The sequence below is a fragment of the Thermobia domestica genome, chromosome 2 (genome assembly GCF_964235325.1).
Source record: "Thermobia domestica chromosome 2, izTheDome1.hap1.1, whole genome shotgun sequence".
NCBI classification, from domain to species: Eukaryota; Metazoa; Arthropoda; class Insecta; order Zygentoma; family Lepismatidae; genus Thermobia; species Thermobia domestica.
The window spans coordinates 47,437,742-47,456,913 of NC_137455.1; the positions used below are offsets into that span (position 1 = coordinate 47,437,742).

Sequence of the window (19,172 nt, forward strand, 5' to 3'; positions counted from 1 at the left end):
ATTTTTGTCCCCTACTGAGACGTCGTTTCATGCGCTATCAATGAAACCCACCTTTCCTAACCAACCATCCCGGAATACATTGCGTTTTATTGCATATTCCTGGAGTAGTGGTCTCAAGCTTATCGTTCCACGATTATGCCACGAAGCTAAGGGAAACGGAAAAATGAAATGGATGAATAAAGAAAGTGGGAAGAAACGGGAGAATCACACACACGGTATTTGTTCACCATAAAGCACACTTGGCGGCAGCTGCGATCGAACCACGACCTCATGTACAGCGGGGGACACTTCTAAATGGTACAGCCATATGGAGATTTACGGCTAAGGTGTACCATTTAGAAGTGTCCCCCGCTGTACAACAAGTGAGCGCTCTAACACTAATTCATCGCGATTTCGCCTCCTGGAGTAGGTGTATTTGGACACAGCTGGTGTCAAATCTTTGACGATATGCTTCTGCACAGTTCTATCACGCATAGTTCTTTAAATACACAGCTGTAAACGCTTTCGGCAGCCTGTATCTCTGAGACAAAGCTATTCTGATATCGTGTTTACTGAAACCTTTTTCCTATTTCTATGAGTAAAATAAATTCTCAATCTTGTAAACGATCTTTAGAAAGAACCTGTAAATATTCTAATCTATTTTATTACAATCGTAATATATTTTGTAATTCTCTTACATTCGTATACGCAAGTTCTTTTGTCATTAAAGTGCAGATTCTTCACTAGGAATGAAAATTTTTCATGGACAGGATTCGAATTCATGCAAAATGAACATTTGCATACATATACGAAGTTACTCGTGATTATGACAGAATGTAAGTAAACATTAGATCTCCGAAATTGGGGTTTTAGCATTATGAACAAAATTTGCATTCTCTTGCAGGTTAAAGAATAACAGTTTCATTGAAAGTATAGAGTATAATTTTGCCTCTATTCTGGTATTTACAATTTCCTCCCAATTTTCCAGCATAACTCTTCCTTATTTAAAGAAAAGCTGTGGAGCATTCCATTACAAAGTCGGAACACCATTAATTGTATGAAGAACGAAAGAAGTAGGTAAAATGAGAAAAGAAAAAAATGAAAGCAATGAGATCAGCCCAAATTAACTAGTTGAGGTTAAAAACCTCCTTCCTAGTCCACCACAGATATTTTCAACGCGTGCTGGCATCTCACGAGCAAATTAGCGTACACAATATTTGTCCAATTGGAAGCCCATTTGACGCAAGCTGTTTCAAATATGTTCTAGCGCGTGTTAATTTATCCTATATTCTCATGTCTGAGCTCCCATCACGTTATAGATTAAGCATCTGAACTAGCCTTATTTTAAATCATGAACACTGCATTCCTAGTACACATTATGGACAGATAGTATAATTACTTCTTCTAAAATCTATAGATACTGTTAAAACTGAATTGAACTTTCGTACGCAGAATCCGTATTAACTGATATAGCCTATAACCTACATTAATGCTATAGAATCTGAATATATCTGAACTAGGCTTGTTTTAAATCATGAGCAGCAAATTCTCAATACACATTTTGGTCAGATGGTATAATTACTTCTTATAAATATTGTTAAAACAAAATCACACTTTCGTACGTAGGATATGTATTAATGATCCAGAATAACCTACATTAATGCTATAGGTTTATTTTAAATCAAGACTATATTTCCAGTACATATTATGGTCAGATGGTATAATTACTTCTCATAAACCTACATTAATCCGTTGTATTTTCCTCTAACACTTTGATATTCCGGCTTCTTCAAAAGAACAGCTATTACTTTGGCATTATTCATCTGCGTGTTATGGTTCATGTCATTCTTCTCAGAATAGAACAAGCTTTCAAATTAGGACAAAATGAGCCAGTATATGATGTACACTAACAGGGAAATTTGAGGTAATTCCGGAGATTTCCTTTCAAGAAATCCCTTTCGAGAAATTTGGCGTCCTCTGAACCGGGCCTAGCTGCAAGTATCCAGACAAAATCTACCTTGAAATAGACTCCTGTCCTTTCGTAGCTCATGCCAAATAGTATTGCAATTTCTTGAATACTTACAAGAGAAAAAATATTTTCCCAATCCTGTGGAAGATCCAAAATTTTCAGTGTAGAGAGGGGGCGGGGGATTGCGCACCGGTTAATGGTTGAGCGGGGTGGCAGACCCCTTCCCTCCAATTTCTCGATCGGACATACGTACTTCCGCAATTTCATCATCATTACACTCATCTTCCTCACCGCCGGCATCATCCTACTTTACTCCTCAATCCTCCCCAACGATACTTTCGGTATTTGAATTAGAACAAAGTTACTCTCTGGCTCTCCTCGTTTGTGTCAGATCCTTCCAGAGCATCTGGCAAGGCAGACTGGAGCAGAAACACCATAATTGCTTTCAAGGAGATGATGCTACTGTAACTATCTAACCAAGGAAAAGCATTCAAATCCTTCTAAAACAACCACCCCAAACCTTCTTATACATCAGCACATTAAATACTCAAACGAACGTAATTTCAATCACTTCCCCTGTTCCAGTTCCCAAATTATACACATCTGTTGTTGGAACAAAATACAGAATAACAAAGTCGCAGAACGTCAGGAAACAACACGCACTTTTCTCACACAATTAAACTCCGAAAACTGCACCGCGAAGGGAAAAACTTTCTGACTATGAGTAAATAGTGGGTTGAAAAAAAGGGATAGCTGATAAGGGACATTTTGTCATCTATGGTCATGAATTGTGAACCTTATGTCAGTAAGCCTTCCTTTGTTCGTAGTTTGACACTGAAAGAATCCAGTATTTATAGACAAGTGCGAAAAAACAAATGCAGTCCTGATCAACGCGACGTCGTAACTATGCACATACTTGCTAGCCAATAACCGCGACTTTAGTTCCTTCCTTCAAGCCTTAAAAAGGAGAAAAAAAAAAAAAATCTAATGAAGAATGAACATCGCAAAGGAAGTTAATCAGGAGCATATGTCCATGAAACATCGTATCTGTCATGGAATGTCAGTTATCTAATGAATAAGCTTATGTCACAACGAAACCACGTATGGAAGTAGACACTTTATAAATAACACTCAGTATGTCGCTAAGTTAACTAAGCGTAATATTTGTTGAATTTATGAAAAGCCAAACGCTTTCTGCCAGGCCGAACTATAATTCACCTATACAACCGAAGGCATAATCGCCATCAAAAATATACATGCTATTACACATGTCTATTTGTCAATAACTTCAAAACGAATATGAAACAAACTGACTGCTGTTTTCGGTATCTTACAGCAAATTACCTTCTTTCTCACATCAAAGAAACTATACTCGAACTACAACAGGGTGTCTATTAAAATTCCGAAATGAAATTTCGTGACTTTTTCTTTACCAAATCATAAAATTTCCTAATATTTTCAAGAGCGAATTTGGGTGCGAATTAGGCCGAATTTTCATCCATGTGATAGAAACATACTTTGCTTGCGATTTGGTAGCGTCTAAAGCCGACCATAGACATTTTTGGTGGTGAACTTTGACGTATTATAGAACAAAATTTTCCAATCTGTAGTTACATTTCAACAGTTAAAAAAAATCGTGACCCAAAAGCTAAATTTCGTGACTTTTTCGTGACCATTTTCTAATTTCGTGACTTTTTCGTGACCGATAGACACCCTGTATAATATTTAACAAGGATAAAATCTGGTAGCTCGGTGGTAATAACAGATCACTCATCCGTTCATGCATTTTGGATGCGTTCAAAGCACAACTTGCTCCAAATATCCTACATAATTGACAAAATAACGTATATTAAGCAGTAAAGCACCTTCGTTTAGTTATATTTTAGTGCAATATAGTGGCATTCATGAAATATGTATACACTTGTAATTAGGAAATGAACTCTTACTACATTACAGTGTTCACTTAGGGAGTAGTTGCATTTGTGAGTTCTCATTCACTTTAGGAGGCACCAACACGTTTCTACGTGCAAATTGACCTTACGAGACCTTAATTATTTTGGGTGTAAATACAACGTCCAAACATGTCTAAAAAACAGCAGTGCAAAAAATACAAACCAACCTGTGCTAGGTTGCCATTACAAGCACGAATAGGCCTACCATCTAACAGTCAACACCGGAACAAACCAGGTGGAATCGTACGATAGCGCATTCGTACGGAACAAGCACGTCAGCGACTGTGAACATACGCGGAAACGAGGATGTCACAACCTTTATATATTTCTTTGATATTTTAGAACACATCAAATGTTCGCACTTGAGGTTACTCTTTTCAGGTGAAGTTCCGATAAGCTCTACTGCACCAAAACAATGTACTAAGATAAGTGAATGAAATCAAACGCAACCGAACCTGTTTATAAATCATTATTGTCATATTGAAAACGTTGGCAGAGGTTAACAGAATAGGCTAAATGCCCTCTTTTTGGATAGGGTAATAGTATACATGAGAACCCCCTGATCTGTGTTTCTTCTGTGTTCTATTACCACTTCTACATGAAATACCATAAATTTTCTAAGTAGTGCAATAGTAAGAAGTATCCATGTGCACAAGACATGCGATATGCGTTAAATTCGCCACACACATAGTCATAGTTAAAGTACAAGGGCACTACACATGCAGATATAAAGTACAGGTACGTTCTTTTTTATTTTCGTATCAGTCGATAAGTAAATAAAAGTCGCTTTGTTACCCCTTTTGTAAGTTCGTACATACTCAATGAATAATCCCTAAAAGTATGAGCGTCCTGCTCCTTCGGGAAGTGATGCAGCTTCATGTATACTATAGGTTAACTTTACAATGCTCGCTCCAGCTGGTATACTCAGAAACGAGAAATTACACTATTAATTTTGTGAAAATGGATCAAAACTTCCCTAGCCTTAAGCTTACCCATTCCTCCCCCTTCCCTATTTATACCTATCTTACTCTACTCAACCTTACCCTATTCTACTATATCCTTTTAAAGCGTCCCTACTTATCGATGCGCAACTGGAGCGTGCGTTGTAAAGTTTACCCCATTTTTTAACCTGAACCTGTGAATTTACGTAATTTTGCTTCCAAAAACCTTGTATTATCCGATAAAATCCAAACTTTTTAATTGTTATCCAAAAATCCGCATCAATTACGAAGTTGACAATCAAAAGTAGATCTACGAAGTGACAAAGATGATTAGAAAACTTACAAGGATCTGCAATCATTACGTATTCTCCCATGTACACTTATACTTGCTACATAATCGACTAAATATACTACCAATGATTCAGTATAACTACATACTTACGTCTTCATCGTTACATAATATAAAAAGCACCTACTAAAAGACAGATAACAAAAACTCTTATAGCCACTACCTAGCAGTCAAATTATGAACCACAAGTTATATTCAACTTCAATGCAACGAACTATATAGACGAATAAAAACACTATTTCTTCTATGATGAACTTTCAACACGGAAAATTAAACGAACTTGCTAATTCTATTACATCACGGAAACAGACGAAAATAGTTGTCAACCATCAATACAACACAACAAACAAACTTTACTAATATTACGTACACTTCTCACTGACGATATTAACTTCAATTAATCTATGTACATTCTCATAACAGTAAATTCACATCCGTACATAATTATTTTTATTTCACTCATACTCCTAGTCCACCATTGTACTTCTCTTCCTAGAAGGATTGCACGAGTGACGTCATAACAAGAATGATCAAAATACTATTAATCATACGAGAAAAATTGGCATAATATACAATTTAATACATTACAGATCTTAAAAATAATAAATAAAACAAACCTGAATGTTACTATGTATCATACTATAATAAATACGAGTATTTGATAAGAACACAACGGAAGCCACATTAGCTACATGACCAAGTGAAAAGTGCAGCGATAAGTACGAGGAAGGTCGTACTGATTAGCAATACTAATAGCAGCACTTAGCAATTCGTAATCATCATAGACAATATACAAGATAATGTCTAGCTTCTTAAAAAAGAAAGAAAAAGAAAGTAATGTAGCTATATTCCCCTTACTCAATTGCAGAAAATAATTTCCTAAAGAATTCTAGTTCGAGGTTACCACATCGAAAAAAAAATCTATCAGGAAGATCGGGGATGGAACAGGTGTATATTTCTTTCTAACAATAGAAATGAATTGTGTATTTCCCAACAGTCATGGGCGCCCGAAGAAAATTTTCTAGGAGGACCATCTCCCTAGTTGCTATATTACATTTGGATTTAAAAAAATGTATCAAGAAAATCTTAACGGGCCTGAGGCAGAGTCGATCTGACGCGTGATTAGTGCCATACTAAAGAGTTCGACGTTTCCTACAGTAGTCAGGCTCTTAGTATGACGCTAACCATTCGTCAAAACGACTCTGCTTAAGGCCCTAGAAATTTAAGTTGTTATACATTTTCGTGAGCCAAGCGAGCGTCCCTCTTTGGGCGCCCATGCTAACAGTCCCTAAGTGTCTTGAAAGTTTAGTATGATCATTATATGTGTAGACATAGAAGAGTTCTCTGTGGATCTCCTTTTTTTTTAATTTTATACTAGCTGAACCTTCACTCTTTACACAGCGCATCATTCATACGTATATGAGCATCTCCTTGTTATTCCTCACATCTGTACATGTCCCTTTGCAGACACAAGTGAAAGAAGTCTTGCTAAAAATCGGCAAGAGATACCGTAAAGGAGAGATTTTATGAAAACTTCTGACAGTAAGGATATATTTGACATATCGAACAACCTTATAAAAGCTATCATTAATCACGTTGCGCAACCCCTTGCAATATGCTTCAATAAATGTTTCTCTCAAGGCATTTTTCCTAAATCGCTTAAAATAGCAAAAGTTATTCCTATATACAAAACGGGAGATCGATCGTGTTCGTCTAAGTACCGTCCAATATCTTTATTCCAGTTTTTTTTTTAATTATGAAAACTATTGTTAAAAATCAGCTATATAAATATATGACTGAGCAAAACATAATTCTAGAAGCTCAATTTGGATCCAGATCTGGGAAATCCACAATTGATGCAGTAGAATCACTAACGAAAAAATATATGAAATTTTTGAAAATAAGGGTTTGCTCTAGCTACATTCTGCGATTTAAGTAAAGCATTTGATTATGTAGATCATAAAATTCTATGTGATAAGTTAGCGTATTACGGATTACATAGTAGCAGTTTAAACTGTGTAAAATCCTATTTAAATGAACGTAAACAGATAGTCAGTGTTAATAACATGCATTCAAACATCTTAGAAGTGAAATATGGGGTACCGCAGGGTTCTGTTCTGGGTCCGGTACTATTTTTAATAATGATAAATGATTTGCCTCTAAATATTAATACGAAATCAATTCTATACGCGGATGACACTACCCTACTTAACATAAATACAATCTTTGAAGAAGTGTATATAGAAGCTCAAGCTGCATTAAGAGAGGCAGCGACCTGGTTTAAAAGAAATGGTTTTGTGCTAAATCAGATAAAACAAAAAAAAAGTAATCTTTAGTCTCAATCACTGCAATGATAAAGGAAACTATGATGTATCTGAGGTTAAATTTCTTGGTATACGTATAGACAGCCAACTAACCTGGGAACAACATGTCAAATATGTATGTACAAAGCTCTCCCGAGTGCTCTTTCTGTTAAGAAAATTGAAAGATACAGTTCCCTATGAGTATCTGAGGAATTCATATTTTGCATTTTCTCACAGCATAATTGGATATGGGATTTTGCTTTGGGGTAACGGTAGCCAAGCACATGATGTTCTAGTTTTGCAAAAGAAAGCTATCAGGATTATTGTTGGAACACATTATAAAGAACACTGTAAACCAATGTCAGTAGTTAATGTATATATTTATCAAGTGCTACTTTACACTAAGCAAAACCTCGCAAATATGACACTCAGGGATCAAGTACATACATATAATACTAGATTGTGTAAGAAAATTGATATACCCTTCACTAGATTATCGAAGATCAAAAAGAGTTATTTAGTTATAGGACCAAAGCTGTTTAATAAACTAACATCCTCCATACAACAGCTGCCATTTAAGGTCTATAAGAAAAAGTTATATGATTGGTTAGTAACGAATCCATTTTACTCGATTCAAGAGTTTGGTGAATGTCAAGACATTGTGTTCTAATTTGCAGTGGCACTTTATTTCAAATAGTATTAGGTTGTTCATTATAAAATTAACCAATAATTGATTGTCTGTATGCAATGATATTTTTAATATATCTGTATCTATATGTATATCTCATTCGGACGTTGTCTATTGCTTGTAAAGCTCAATGACAATAAAATATTCTATTCTATTCTATCTCGTACCGTTTGCAAGATTTGAGCCTATTTCCGATTGGAGTTTTTAATTCATGTAGGCCTATGATTTGTGTTTTCTTTTTTCTTGCATGTAGTGTGTAAAAAGCAAATATATAAACTAAGTAACTCTATGGCCTATGGAACCCGGAGGTTCAATGCCGCGTTCAGAAAAACTCTCCACTGACTTCTATCCTTAGCCAATTGGATCCAGTTTCTACTTTGTATTCTTATCTCAGCGAGATCCATCTTGATATTGTCCTCCCATCTGCGCCTAGGTCTTCCTAATGGTCGTTTTCCGATTGGTCTTCCAGTCAAGACTTTGAAAACGTTTCTACTTTCTTCCATTCTAGCTACATGACCTGCCCACCTAAGCCTTCTAGACTTGACGACCCTAACAAAGTTGGGTAAACCGTATAAATTATGTAGTTCCTCGTTATGAAGATTCCGCCTTTCCTTATTCCCGTTCTTCTTGCGTCCGAATATTCGTCTCAGGATCTTGTTCACAAATACTTTCAATCTATGTTCTTCGTTCCGAGTAAGAGACCATATTTCGCAATCATACAGAACAACAGGCATGATTATCGTTTTATACATTTAAAAATACGCTAATACATTACACATACAATCAATTATAATGTCAGTGATATATGGTGTTCATTGGGCAAAACACTCCAAACAATAAAGATTCAAGTTAGACTGGAGAAATGGTTATCCTTCGTTTTTCATTATAATTTGGCCATGAAACAAAACACCTGAGAGATATGCAGCCTCTATATACAATTATGTGGTGTTGGAATGTATAATAGGTAGGATATAATGCTTTAGTTTTTTTTTAATATCAACACTTCCAGTGTATTCGTAAAAATGTAATAAATAAATAATTGCCATGTTTTTTTTTTAAATATTGAGTTAGAACTGGACAATCTACGCAAAATTTGCAATCTATCAGTGAAAACGTCATCTTTCTAGAGCCTGTAGTTTCCGAGATCCCACTGTCGAAAAGACTTGCCACAAACATAAATGTCCACAAACGTATAGTTTAAAAAACTCTAGAGATGGCAGCACAATTCATTTGCATTTACTTCCGAGAAGACATTAAAATTCAGAGGCTTTGAACACTAATTTAAAATGGTAAATTTTGTGACAAAATTTCTTAAAGTAATTTATTTAAAGTACACCTTTTTAAAAATATTTGTCTTTGTTATAAACGTGAAATCACAAATAACAGTAAATTAAAGGTTTGAAAGCTAATATTATAAGCTGGACCTCGGTTTTCAGGAACGTTTTCATTATTCAGTATAACTTATAGCGAAGTAAAGTTATTAACTTTGAAGCTTCATGATTGAATGGAGACTGCACTATCGTACACGTTAGTGTGCATATTTTTGAAAGCTTAGCTTCATTATCCATTTCATCATCTTTCGTTCAGCATACCAATTTTCAATCATTGGTTTTCCATCCACCATCTTCATTGGCCACCATGGCCAGCGGACAACACCAGAGTCTTCCTGCGGCAGCTCCTACACCATCAGGCCTTCCTACAGCTGCTCATAAAGTAAAGAAACGAAAGAGCTACAAGGATGCGTTTGAAACACCAGTACTTGCGACACCACGACCAGATGAGAACACCAGGACTACGGACAACGGCAACATAGCATCTACATCTACATCTCCACCTCACAAGAAGCACCATGACGATAACATCAGTATTGCTAGTTCCGACGACAGCTCCCGACTCATGATAGTAGACAGCATCCAGCAACTCTCTCACAAACCTCAACCGGACGTACATAACTTTCTTCTACAAAACTTTGATCCAAAACTCCGCAACACCAAACTGTTACTTCAGCAAATTCTTAAATAGCGAGCACGCACAGAAATTTTACAAATTGTTCAAACACAAAACGGCTACATCATAAAGTCACCTCTACCGCATTTTGCTACAACAATAAGAGACAAGCACAGTTTCGAAATCTTTGGCAAGACAGCAAAACTTACGAAACTCCACGACAACGTACCAAACTACTGAAGCCACCAAGACGATCTCCTACACTATCTGTGGTCATTCGCGGAGTGGATCCATCATACAGCGATGAAGAAATTGAAGAGGAATTACGCCAAGAAGGGTACGCTTTCAAGAAATGTCTTCGCATCCGTAACAACCAAGGAGCTACTTACATGGTGCGGGTTTTGACAGAATCACAAGACACTATTGATGATCTATTGGAACACGGTGTATACATCTACAAGAAACGACACAGAGTCGAACCATCAAAACTCCAGTTCCTTTACCAATACTTTGCGACCGCTGCCAGGAGATACACATCCAACATCAAAATGCACTAATACCTTCAAATGTGGCTACTATGGTGGTCCCCACCACACCCGAACCTGTCCAAACATGCAACAACCACCTGACTGTCCTACCTGTCACGAACGTCATCCTGCTTATAGTTACAAATGCAAATCGAAACCTGTTCCTCAAGAAGCACAGCCTGAATTAGTTGTTCCTCTCCGCATGCATGATGCACAAAATCAAACTTCTGACACTAATACTACCTCAGATCAACCTATAACAATCAAACAACTCCTAGCTTTCATCACTCTCACGCTTCAAAACATACATCCATTCGCACGTCCTCTAGTTTCGCAACACGTTCAATTCGCTGCACAATCAGTCTTTCACCTTCAATTTCATGCAACTTACAATGGACCTACGGCCTACTTTCATACTTTTCCATCTCAGCAAAGCCTTTAAATTCCATCCTGTCATGAGCATTATGGGTTTAGTCTTTCTCTTTTTAAATATTCGTTCAATCTTAACTCACAAACTAGTTTTCGAACAACTCGTTCTCGAAGAAAAAGCAAATGCTTTCCTACTGAACGAAACTCATCTTACTCCGAAATTGCAATGCAAAATTCCAGGCCACACATTAATCCGCAAAGACAGCATTCTACCAGCACGACGTGCGAATGGTGGCGTTGCTATCGGCTTCTCACCCCATATCGCATACATACATGTCCAGCACAGAATCTACCAGAACATCTCATAATCACCCTTTAGTACAAATCAGATTACATCACCATAGCAACAATCTATGTATGACCAGGCCACCCAACCCCTCTGGGCTTCTTTCAGTATATTTCAAACTCGTTTCAGCGCTATATCATCTTAGCTCACATCAATATTCATAGTCGTTCTATCAGAGACAAAACGAATTTTGTGAACTTCATCACCACTGCTACAACAGGCACATATCACCAACTACCAAAACGGACACGCCCAGAATCAAATACGACCCCTGACATAGCTATTACTTCAGCTACCTTAACACAGCGCACAACACTTGAAGTCTTAGACCCATTAGGAAGTGATCATGTACCGACTGTTATTCATTCAATATCGCACTCCTCCTCAACCTCTTGATGCAACTCCACCTCATATGATCTTAAGATATGATAAAGCAGATTGGGAGAAATATCGTTTATATCTTTCAACACACCTAGAAGGACTTGATCCACCTACTACCGAAGACGAACTATATCATCTATTGGACACTATTACACGCCATATCAATCACGCTTCAGCACAATATATACCACAATCACAATATAAGCCATATAAGCCTAAACTTCCGCGGCAATATCTTGCCATGGTGCAGCGATCGCGACACTTTTTGCGGGACTACATTCATACAGGAAGTCGAGAGGCTCTTCGCCATCACAGAGCTCTTCAACGTACAGTCCAAAACTACGTTAAAGCCTATAAATTACGTCAGTGGGTAAAAACCTGCAACACTCTTTCAGAGACATCCCACCCGTCACGTTACTGGAAACGTCTCAACGCTCTTTCTGGCAAATCAAATAGAACGTCATATCCACTCATTTTTAACGACAAACCACTTCACTCTGATCTCGATAAAGCAAATGCCTTTGCCACATATCTTCAGGATATCTTCACACCACTTATTCCTGACCGTCCTGTTCATAATCATCCGGTAGATCAATTTGATTTTTCATCTGCTCATCTTCAGCCAAACAGTAGCCACCAGCTGAATATTCATAAAACACTAACAGCAGCCATCACTCCTGATAATATTACTTCAGCTATTAGAAGAAAACGTAACACAGCCCCAGGTATAGACTCAATCTCTTATCGCAGTATTAAGGAATGTTCATATGCAGTTCTCTACCTTCTCTCACTAATCTAGACTTTCATCTTACGTTCTGGATTCATACCATCACAATGGAAGACGTCTAAAATTCTGATGTTTCTCATACCTAATAAACCAGCCGACACTATTTCTTCATATCGACCTATTCAATTAACGCCTGTGTTCAGTAAAATTCTCGAAAATATCTTATTTCAACGACTGCATATCCATCTTACTCATTATAATCTTTTATCACGATCGCAAGCTGGATTTCGCCCTAATTTTAGTATCAACGACCAATTACTCCGTCTTCTCAATCACATCACCAACCATTATAATACATCACGACCATCTTGCCTTACCTTATTTGATTTGGAGAAAGCATTTGATAAAGTATGGCACGCAGGACTTATGTACAAACTTTTGAACTTCTGGCTTCCTCTTGCTTATATTCGATTCATCTATAACTTTTTGCATTGTCGCTTGGCATACGTATCTATTAACGACACATTCTCTCATTCTATATTCCTTTACTCTGGTGTACCCCAAGGATCTTCACTCTCCCCTCTGCTTTATCTTCTTTATGTGGCTGACTTACCACCATTACCTACGAACGTTCATGTTTTTCAATATGCAGACGATACAGCGTTCCTAGCACTTGGTAAAACTGTTCACCAACTTAATATTTCAATGCAGTCCGCCATAGATTCGTTTATTAACTGGTGTGAAAAGTGGCGCCTCAAGATAAAAGCTCTGAAGATCCAGACTATAGTTTTCTTGCCGCCCAAATTACGCACAAAGGTCCACCGAAACCCCAACCTACTTCATCTCACAGTTGATGATACCCGTATTCAACTCAGTAAATCTGTCAAATACCTCGGCCTCACCTTAGACACACATCTCACTTGGAAACCACATTTACAGGACGTGATTACAAAAGCTTCAAACCGGCTCAATTTATTAAAACGTCTCACGGGCACTACCTGGGGTCTCAGTTCTACAACTGTGTTAAATACTTACAAGGTCTTTTTGCGTCCAGTTCTGACGTATGCTGATCTAGCTTGGAACGCTGCACCACCATCCTTCTATAACAAATTAAAGATCTTAGAACGCCATGCACTCCGCATTGCTTATACGATAAAATTACCAAGTCCAACATGCGAATTGTACGAAAGAATCCCTTTTCCACATATTCTCTTCCATCTCGAATCTCTCCGTCTCAAATATATCGATAAACATCTGCATGAACGCCACCCGCTTCTCATAGACACCATGAACGCCTATATAGACTTCCCTATTTCAACTCCTATTATACATACTCCGTTATCTCTTCTTTTCACGATTTACCACTACACTCTACCTCCAAACCACAGGTACCTCCACTTAGCAGAAGAATTGAAGACCGACGACCCACAGCCTCTTATCTGTCCATCATACGCACTGTAATACCTCTGTTACTAATCTGGGCTTTTCCTTGTCTTTCATCAATGCTTGGAGCAGCCCCCAAGCGAGAAGATTAACCAGCATCAGTCAACTAACATAACCCAGTACTTCAAATCTTATTTCTAACATAACCCAGTATTGTGTTTGTGATTCGCACTTCACCACATCATGCCATCTCATCTTCACCTCATGATTATGATCTAAAGATCACAATGTTCAACCTACCAATACTAAAAATCAATAAATAAAATAAAATCCTCTGTATAATAACGATAACACCTTCCTTCATTCCTATACCCCTCTTCTAACTCAGTAAGACAAACATCCCATAGACCAACCACCACAACTCCTATTTCTTCCCATTATAATGTTACCCACTTCCCTATAGAGGGCGTAACCCTCGAGCGGGTAGCTAGCTCTGGCTAGCAAAAAAATTCAGGAATGGGCAAGTCGTTGGAGGATTAAAATCAATGCAGACAAAAGCTGTGCTGTCATTCACAGTAAAAGACGCATCCGTGCTCCACGAAATTTAACCTATGAGAACGCTCGTATTCCTCACGCTATGCACGCCAAATATTTGGGTCTTACGAAAAATTTCAGCGTTATACCCCATCTTTCGCTGCAGTTCACTTTCCCATGAGGTTCGAGTTCACATTTTCAAGATGATAGTCCTGTCTACAATCTCTTATGCATGCCCTGCCTGGCAACATGTTTCACCCAGTCATATACAAACACTCGAAAGTGTACAAACTCGAGCTGGTCGTATAATCACTGGTCACGACAGATACACACGAAACAGTCAGATTCTGGACGATTTAGAGCTACCCACTGTTAGAGAAATTCTACGGCATTTGCACAGTAAGTTCTGGCGTACTTTACCCAGACATATTAATCCAGCCATAGGTAACATCGACACTGAATGCACTCTCCGGAACGTCCATCGCATGCCACGTCTTTAATATCTTTCCAGAGCTCGTAATGAAACCCAGCTACTCTGCGACAGTTGCAGATGTAGACTTCCATCCATCACAAAACAATAGTAATTTCCAACTAACTATCAACACATCTTTATATATTTTTTTATACAGTCCTACTCATGGAGTCAGGGGCTCCGGCCCGATATTCTATACAAAACTACAACATTACCGTGACCGTGACAGTGACCGTGACCGTGCTGTTAATCATACCTTCTCTCATCCAATATTTCTTCACTCTGGTGTACTGTAAGGATCGTCTCTTTATCCACTATTGTATCTTCTCTATGTAGCTGACTTTCCAACTCTGCCCGATAATATACAAGTTTTCCAATACGCAGATGACACCGCTTTTTTAGCGCTGGGCAAAACCATCCATCAACTAAATACTTCTATGCAATCCGCCATAGATTCATTTGTCCGATGGTGTAGAGTGTGGCGCCTAAAGATCAACGCTCTCAAAACACAAACTATAGTTTTCCTACACCCTAAACAGCGCACAAAAGTACAGAGGAATCCCAAACTCCTTCATCTCACAGTCAGCGATACTCGTCTTCCACTCAGCAAAACAGTAACATATTTAGGACTTGTTTTAGACACACATCTCACCTGGAAGGCTCATTTGCAGCACATCACCACCAAAGCTTACAATCGTCTTAATTTACTTAAACGTCTTACAGGCACTACTTGGGGTCTCAGTCCAACTACTGTACTCAATACCTATAAAGTCTTTCTACGTCCGGTCATCACATATGCTCATCTAGCCTGGATGGCCGCACCCCTCTCATTTTACAATAAACTGAAGATATTGGAACGACATGCACTCCGCATTGCTTACAGAATCAAACTACCCAATCCGACATACGAACTTTATCAACGCATGACCTTTCCACACATTCTTTTCCATCTTGAGTTTCTCCGTCTTAATTACATCACTACTCGTCTTGAGGATCACCACCCACTCCTCATCGATACTCAGACAGCACACATCGACTTTCCACTTCGTGCCCATACTCTCCATAGACCATTGGCGCTCCTTTTTACACTCTATCACTACACTCTTCCTCCAAATCACCACTATCTCCTCTTAGCCGCAAAATTGAAGTCCGACGTCATTCCACCCTTCATATGTCCATCATTCGCACAGTAACTCCTTTGTAACTAATCTGGGCTCCCGTTGTCTATTCATCAATGCTTGGAGCAGCCCCCAAGCGAGAAGAATAACATGCATCTGTCCACTAGCATAACCCTGTATTTTGTTTGCTGTGTATCGCACTTCATCACATCATGTTCATCACCTTCATCATCACTTCATGATTGTGATCCAAAGATCACAATGTTCCTTCCAAAAGTGAGAATAATCAATATATAACTAAATAAATAAAATAGAAATTCACAACCTTCCTTCGTTGTTTCACCATTTCCTTTCACTTTATCCTTAACCATCCACATATCAGTATTCCAATATCACATAGACCAACTCCCACTGTTCTTCCTATAAGTTCCCATACATCTACTTTCCCATAGAGGGAAAAACGCTGTTAATCAGAGTTTCGTCGCACACATGACCGCCGATTTCTTCTTCTCCATCGTCAATTCCAACGAACGGTACAGAGCTACATAGTAGCCGGCAAACGACTAGACTGACGTGCCTCCTGTAATGCTTTGCGCCAAGAAACAAATCCTGCTAAATTCTGGAATACCTTTAAACGTCTAACATTTCAGAAACAGGGCCCACAATACCTCATCATATGTGCTGACCAAGTACCAACGACGGATGCAGAAAAGGCAACTGCTTTCACTACATATCTTGAGGGAGTCTTCACTCCACACACTACATCTTTGTTCACTTGTCCTACAGATACCCATATCTCACACGCTGGTTCTCTAGTGCAGCCATCATTTCAACCTGATTTCAACTACCACCTTGATCCCACAAATCAGCTCACTGCTCCAATAACATCAGATGATATTACAGCTGTTCTTAAATGCCGTCGCAACACAGCTCCGGGGCAGACACAATTACATATCGTCAACTGGTTAAGGCACCTGTGGCATTTCTAGTCTTACTTGCTTCTTTGTATGCAACTATTTTATCTACAGGCTATTTTCCAACTACATGGAAACTTGCTAAAATTGTGGCCTTTCTAAAACCTCGCAAAGATCCAATTGCTGTGTCATCCTACAGACCCATTAGCCTTACTAACGTGTTTAGCAAGACACTAGAACGCCTTCTGGTAAAACGGCTACATCACTATCTACAAATCACGAACAAACTACCAACTATTCAAGCTGGATTCCGCCCACTCTATAGCACTGCTGATCAATTACTCAAACTTTCTACACTACTTGTCAACCATTTTAATAAGCGTTTATCATCTGTTTTGATCTCCTTTGATATTGAAAGAGCGTTTGATACTGTTTGGCATGAGGGGTTAATTTACAAACTCAAACGTCTGCTTCCTCACAGTTATGTCCGATTAACAGCCAATTTTCTACATCAGCGCCAGGCTTTCGTTCAGATCAACAGAGCAAAGTCCCACATCTTTCAACTCCGCGCCGGTGTGCCAGAAGGATCTGTTTTATCTCCTCTATTATATATTTTTTATGTAGCCGACATGCCTCAACCTCGGCCCCTACTATATGCCTTACAATTTGCTGATGATACCGCTTATGTCGCATTGGGATCTTCTGTGGATCGTATTAATCAACTCCTACAACCAGCTTTGGACAAACTAGTTACATGGTGCCTGAAATGGAAGCTCAAGATGAATTCAACTAAGACTCAAATGACTCTCTTTGGGCTCAAACGCAATAAATACTGTAACAGTCGCAATCCGGATCATCTACATTTAACCCTTTTTGACTCTCCAATCCCAATTCAAAACAGTCTCAAATATCTGGGAGTAATATTCGACAAACATCTTACTTGGAAGCCTCATCTGAAACAATTGGAAGTTAATATCCGGCGCCGTTTGAACCTTTTACGAAACCTTAAAGGTACCACGTGGGGTCTTAATACAAAACTTCTACTGCTATCACATAAAGTCTTTGTACGCCCAGCACTCACGTATGGGCATCTTGCCTGGTTATCAGCAGCACCAACTTACTATGAGCATCTGAAAGTTCTCGAAAGACATGCCTTACGTCTGGCCTATTCTCTCGCTTTCGATACTCCCACTGCTGAAATATATCGTCGTGCGCAATTTCCAAATATTTTGCCACACCTCTACCATCTACGTCAACGCTACATAGCGACACGAATCCAATTGGCACATCCAATCGTACATGAGCTGTTAGACGAAGTTCCTGCTGTACCACGCTATGCCTACCCACCACTGGATCATCTCTTACCAATATACGAATGCACCGAAGCCATAGATCAGTATAATCCTGACCGCCGTATCTACCACCGCAATCCACATATATATTGCCTATAACCTCCGTACATGTACTCAAGATACATTTTAACACAATGGCCAACTCTGACACATCCTAGTCAACTTGATTTTGCTATTAGTTCCTTACTTCAATCCACATTATTATATGGCCTGAAATCATTCTCCATGTCCTATAAATAAAAAAAGTTGAAAATATCTCTGGCCACAGAGAAGGTGTTACCTTCTACGGCCCGCCCATCCATTGGATGGGAATGAAACTCTTGTTTAAAAAAATCGCTGTTAATTGCTATTGTAGTATTTAATATATAGAAAATTTTCAAAATATAAGCAAACAACATGCGTAAATCTGTAATTTTCAGATCTCTGCGTTGAAACATGATGTCAAAAGGGGCAAAAAGGAATCTTTTTTAAGAAAAAAATTTTGTTGCGATTTTCCTGACTCAGATACATGATGGAGATATGTGAATGCCACCGTTTGAAAGGAAGGTTCTATTCTGAAGAGAACGATGCATGAACCATGATCCTAGGATAAATAGGGATATCTCAGGAAAATTTTACCTGGGATCCTGTTTTGTACGGGAATCTGGGATTTTGTGGGGATATTATTTTTTGGCGGGCTTATTTTTGCAGCTAGAAGATTGAAAGTTTGCACACACATTCAGTGCACCCCTTGGTATTTTCCAGATTTGTTTCAGATCTCTGCATTAAACCAGGGAGGTCCAGAGAGACAAAAAGGTAAAAACAAAGATTATTTTAAAAACAAAAAGCTCTTCTATAACGATTTTCCCGCCTCAGATACACAGTGGAGACATGTGAATGGTACCGTTAGAAAGTCTTGTTTTATTCTGAAGAGAATGATGT

The 19,172-nt window shown here is 38.4% G+C and overlaps 1 protein-coding gene across 2 annotated transcripts in view; it reads right to left on the minus strand.

Moving 5' to 3' along the window:
* The window catches only part of Su(dx) (WW domain containing E3 ubiquitin protein ligase suppressor of deltex), a 91,680-nt gene extending 85,718 nt beyond the window's left edge, over positions 1-5,962 (minus strand). Inside the window, exon 1 of one of the 2 annotated variants that reach the window (XM_081740893.1) lies at positions 5,808-5,962. The gene's annotated coding sequence lies outside the window, so the exon portion shown is untranslated. Of the gene's footprint in view, positions 1-5,560; positions 5,716-5,807 lie in introns of those variants that run through there. The other variant, XM_081740889.1, reaches the window with a different exon arrangement.
* Between the last annotated feature and the right edge of the window lie 13,210 nt (positions 5,963-19,172).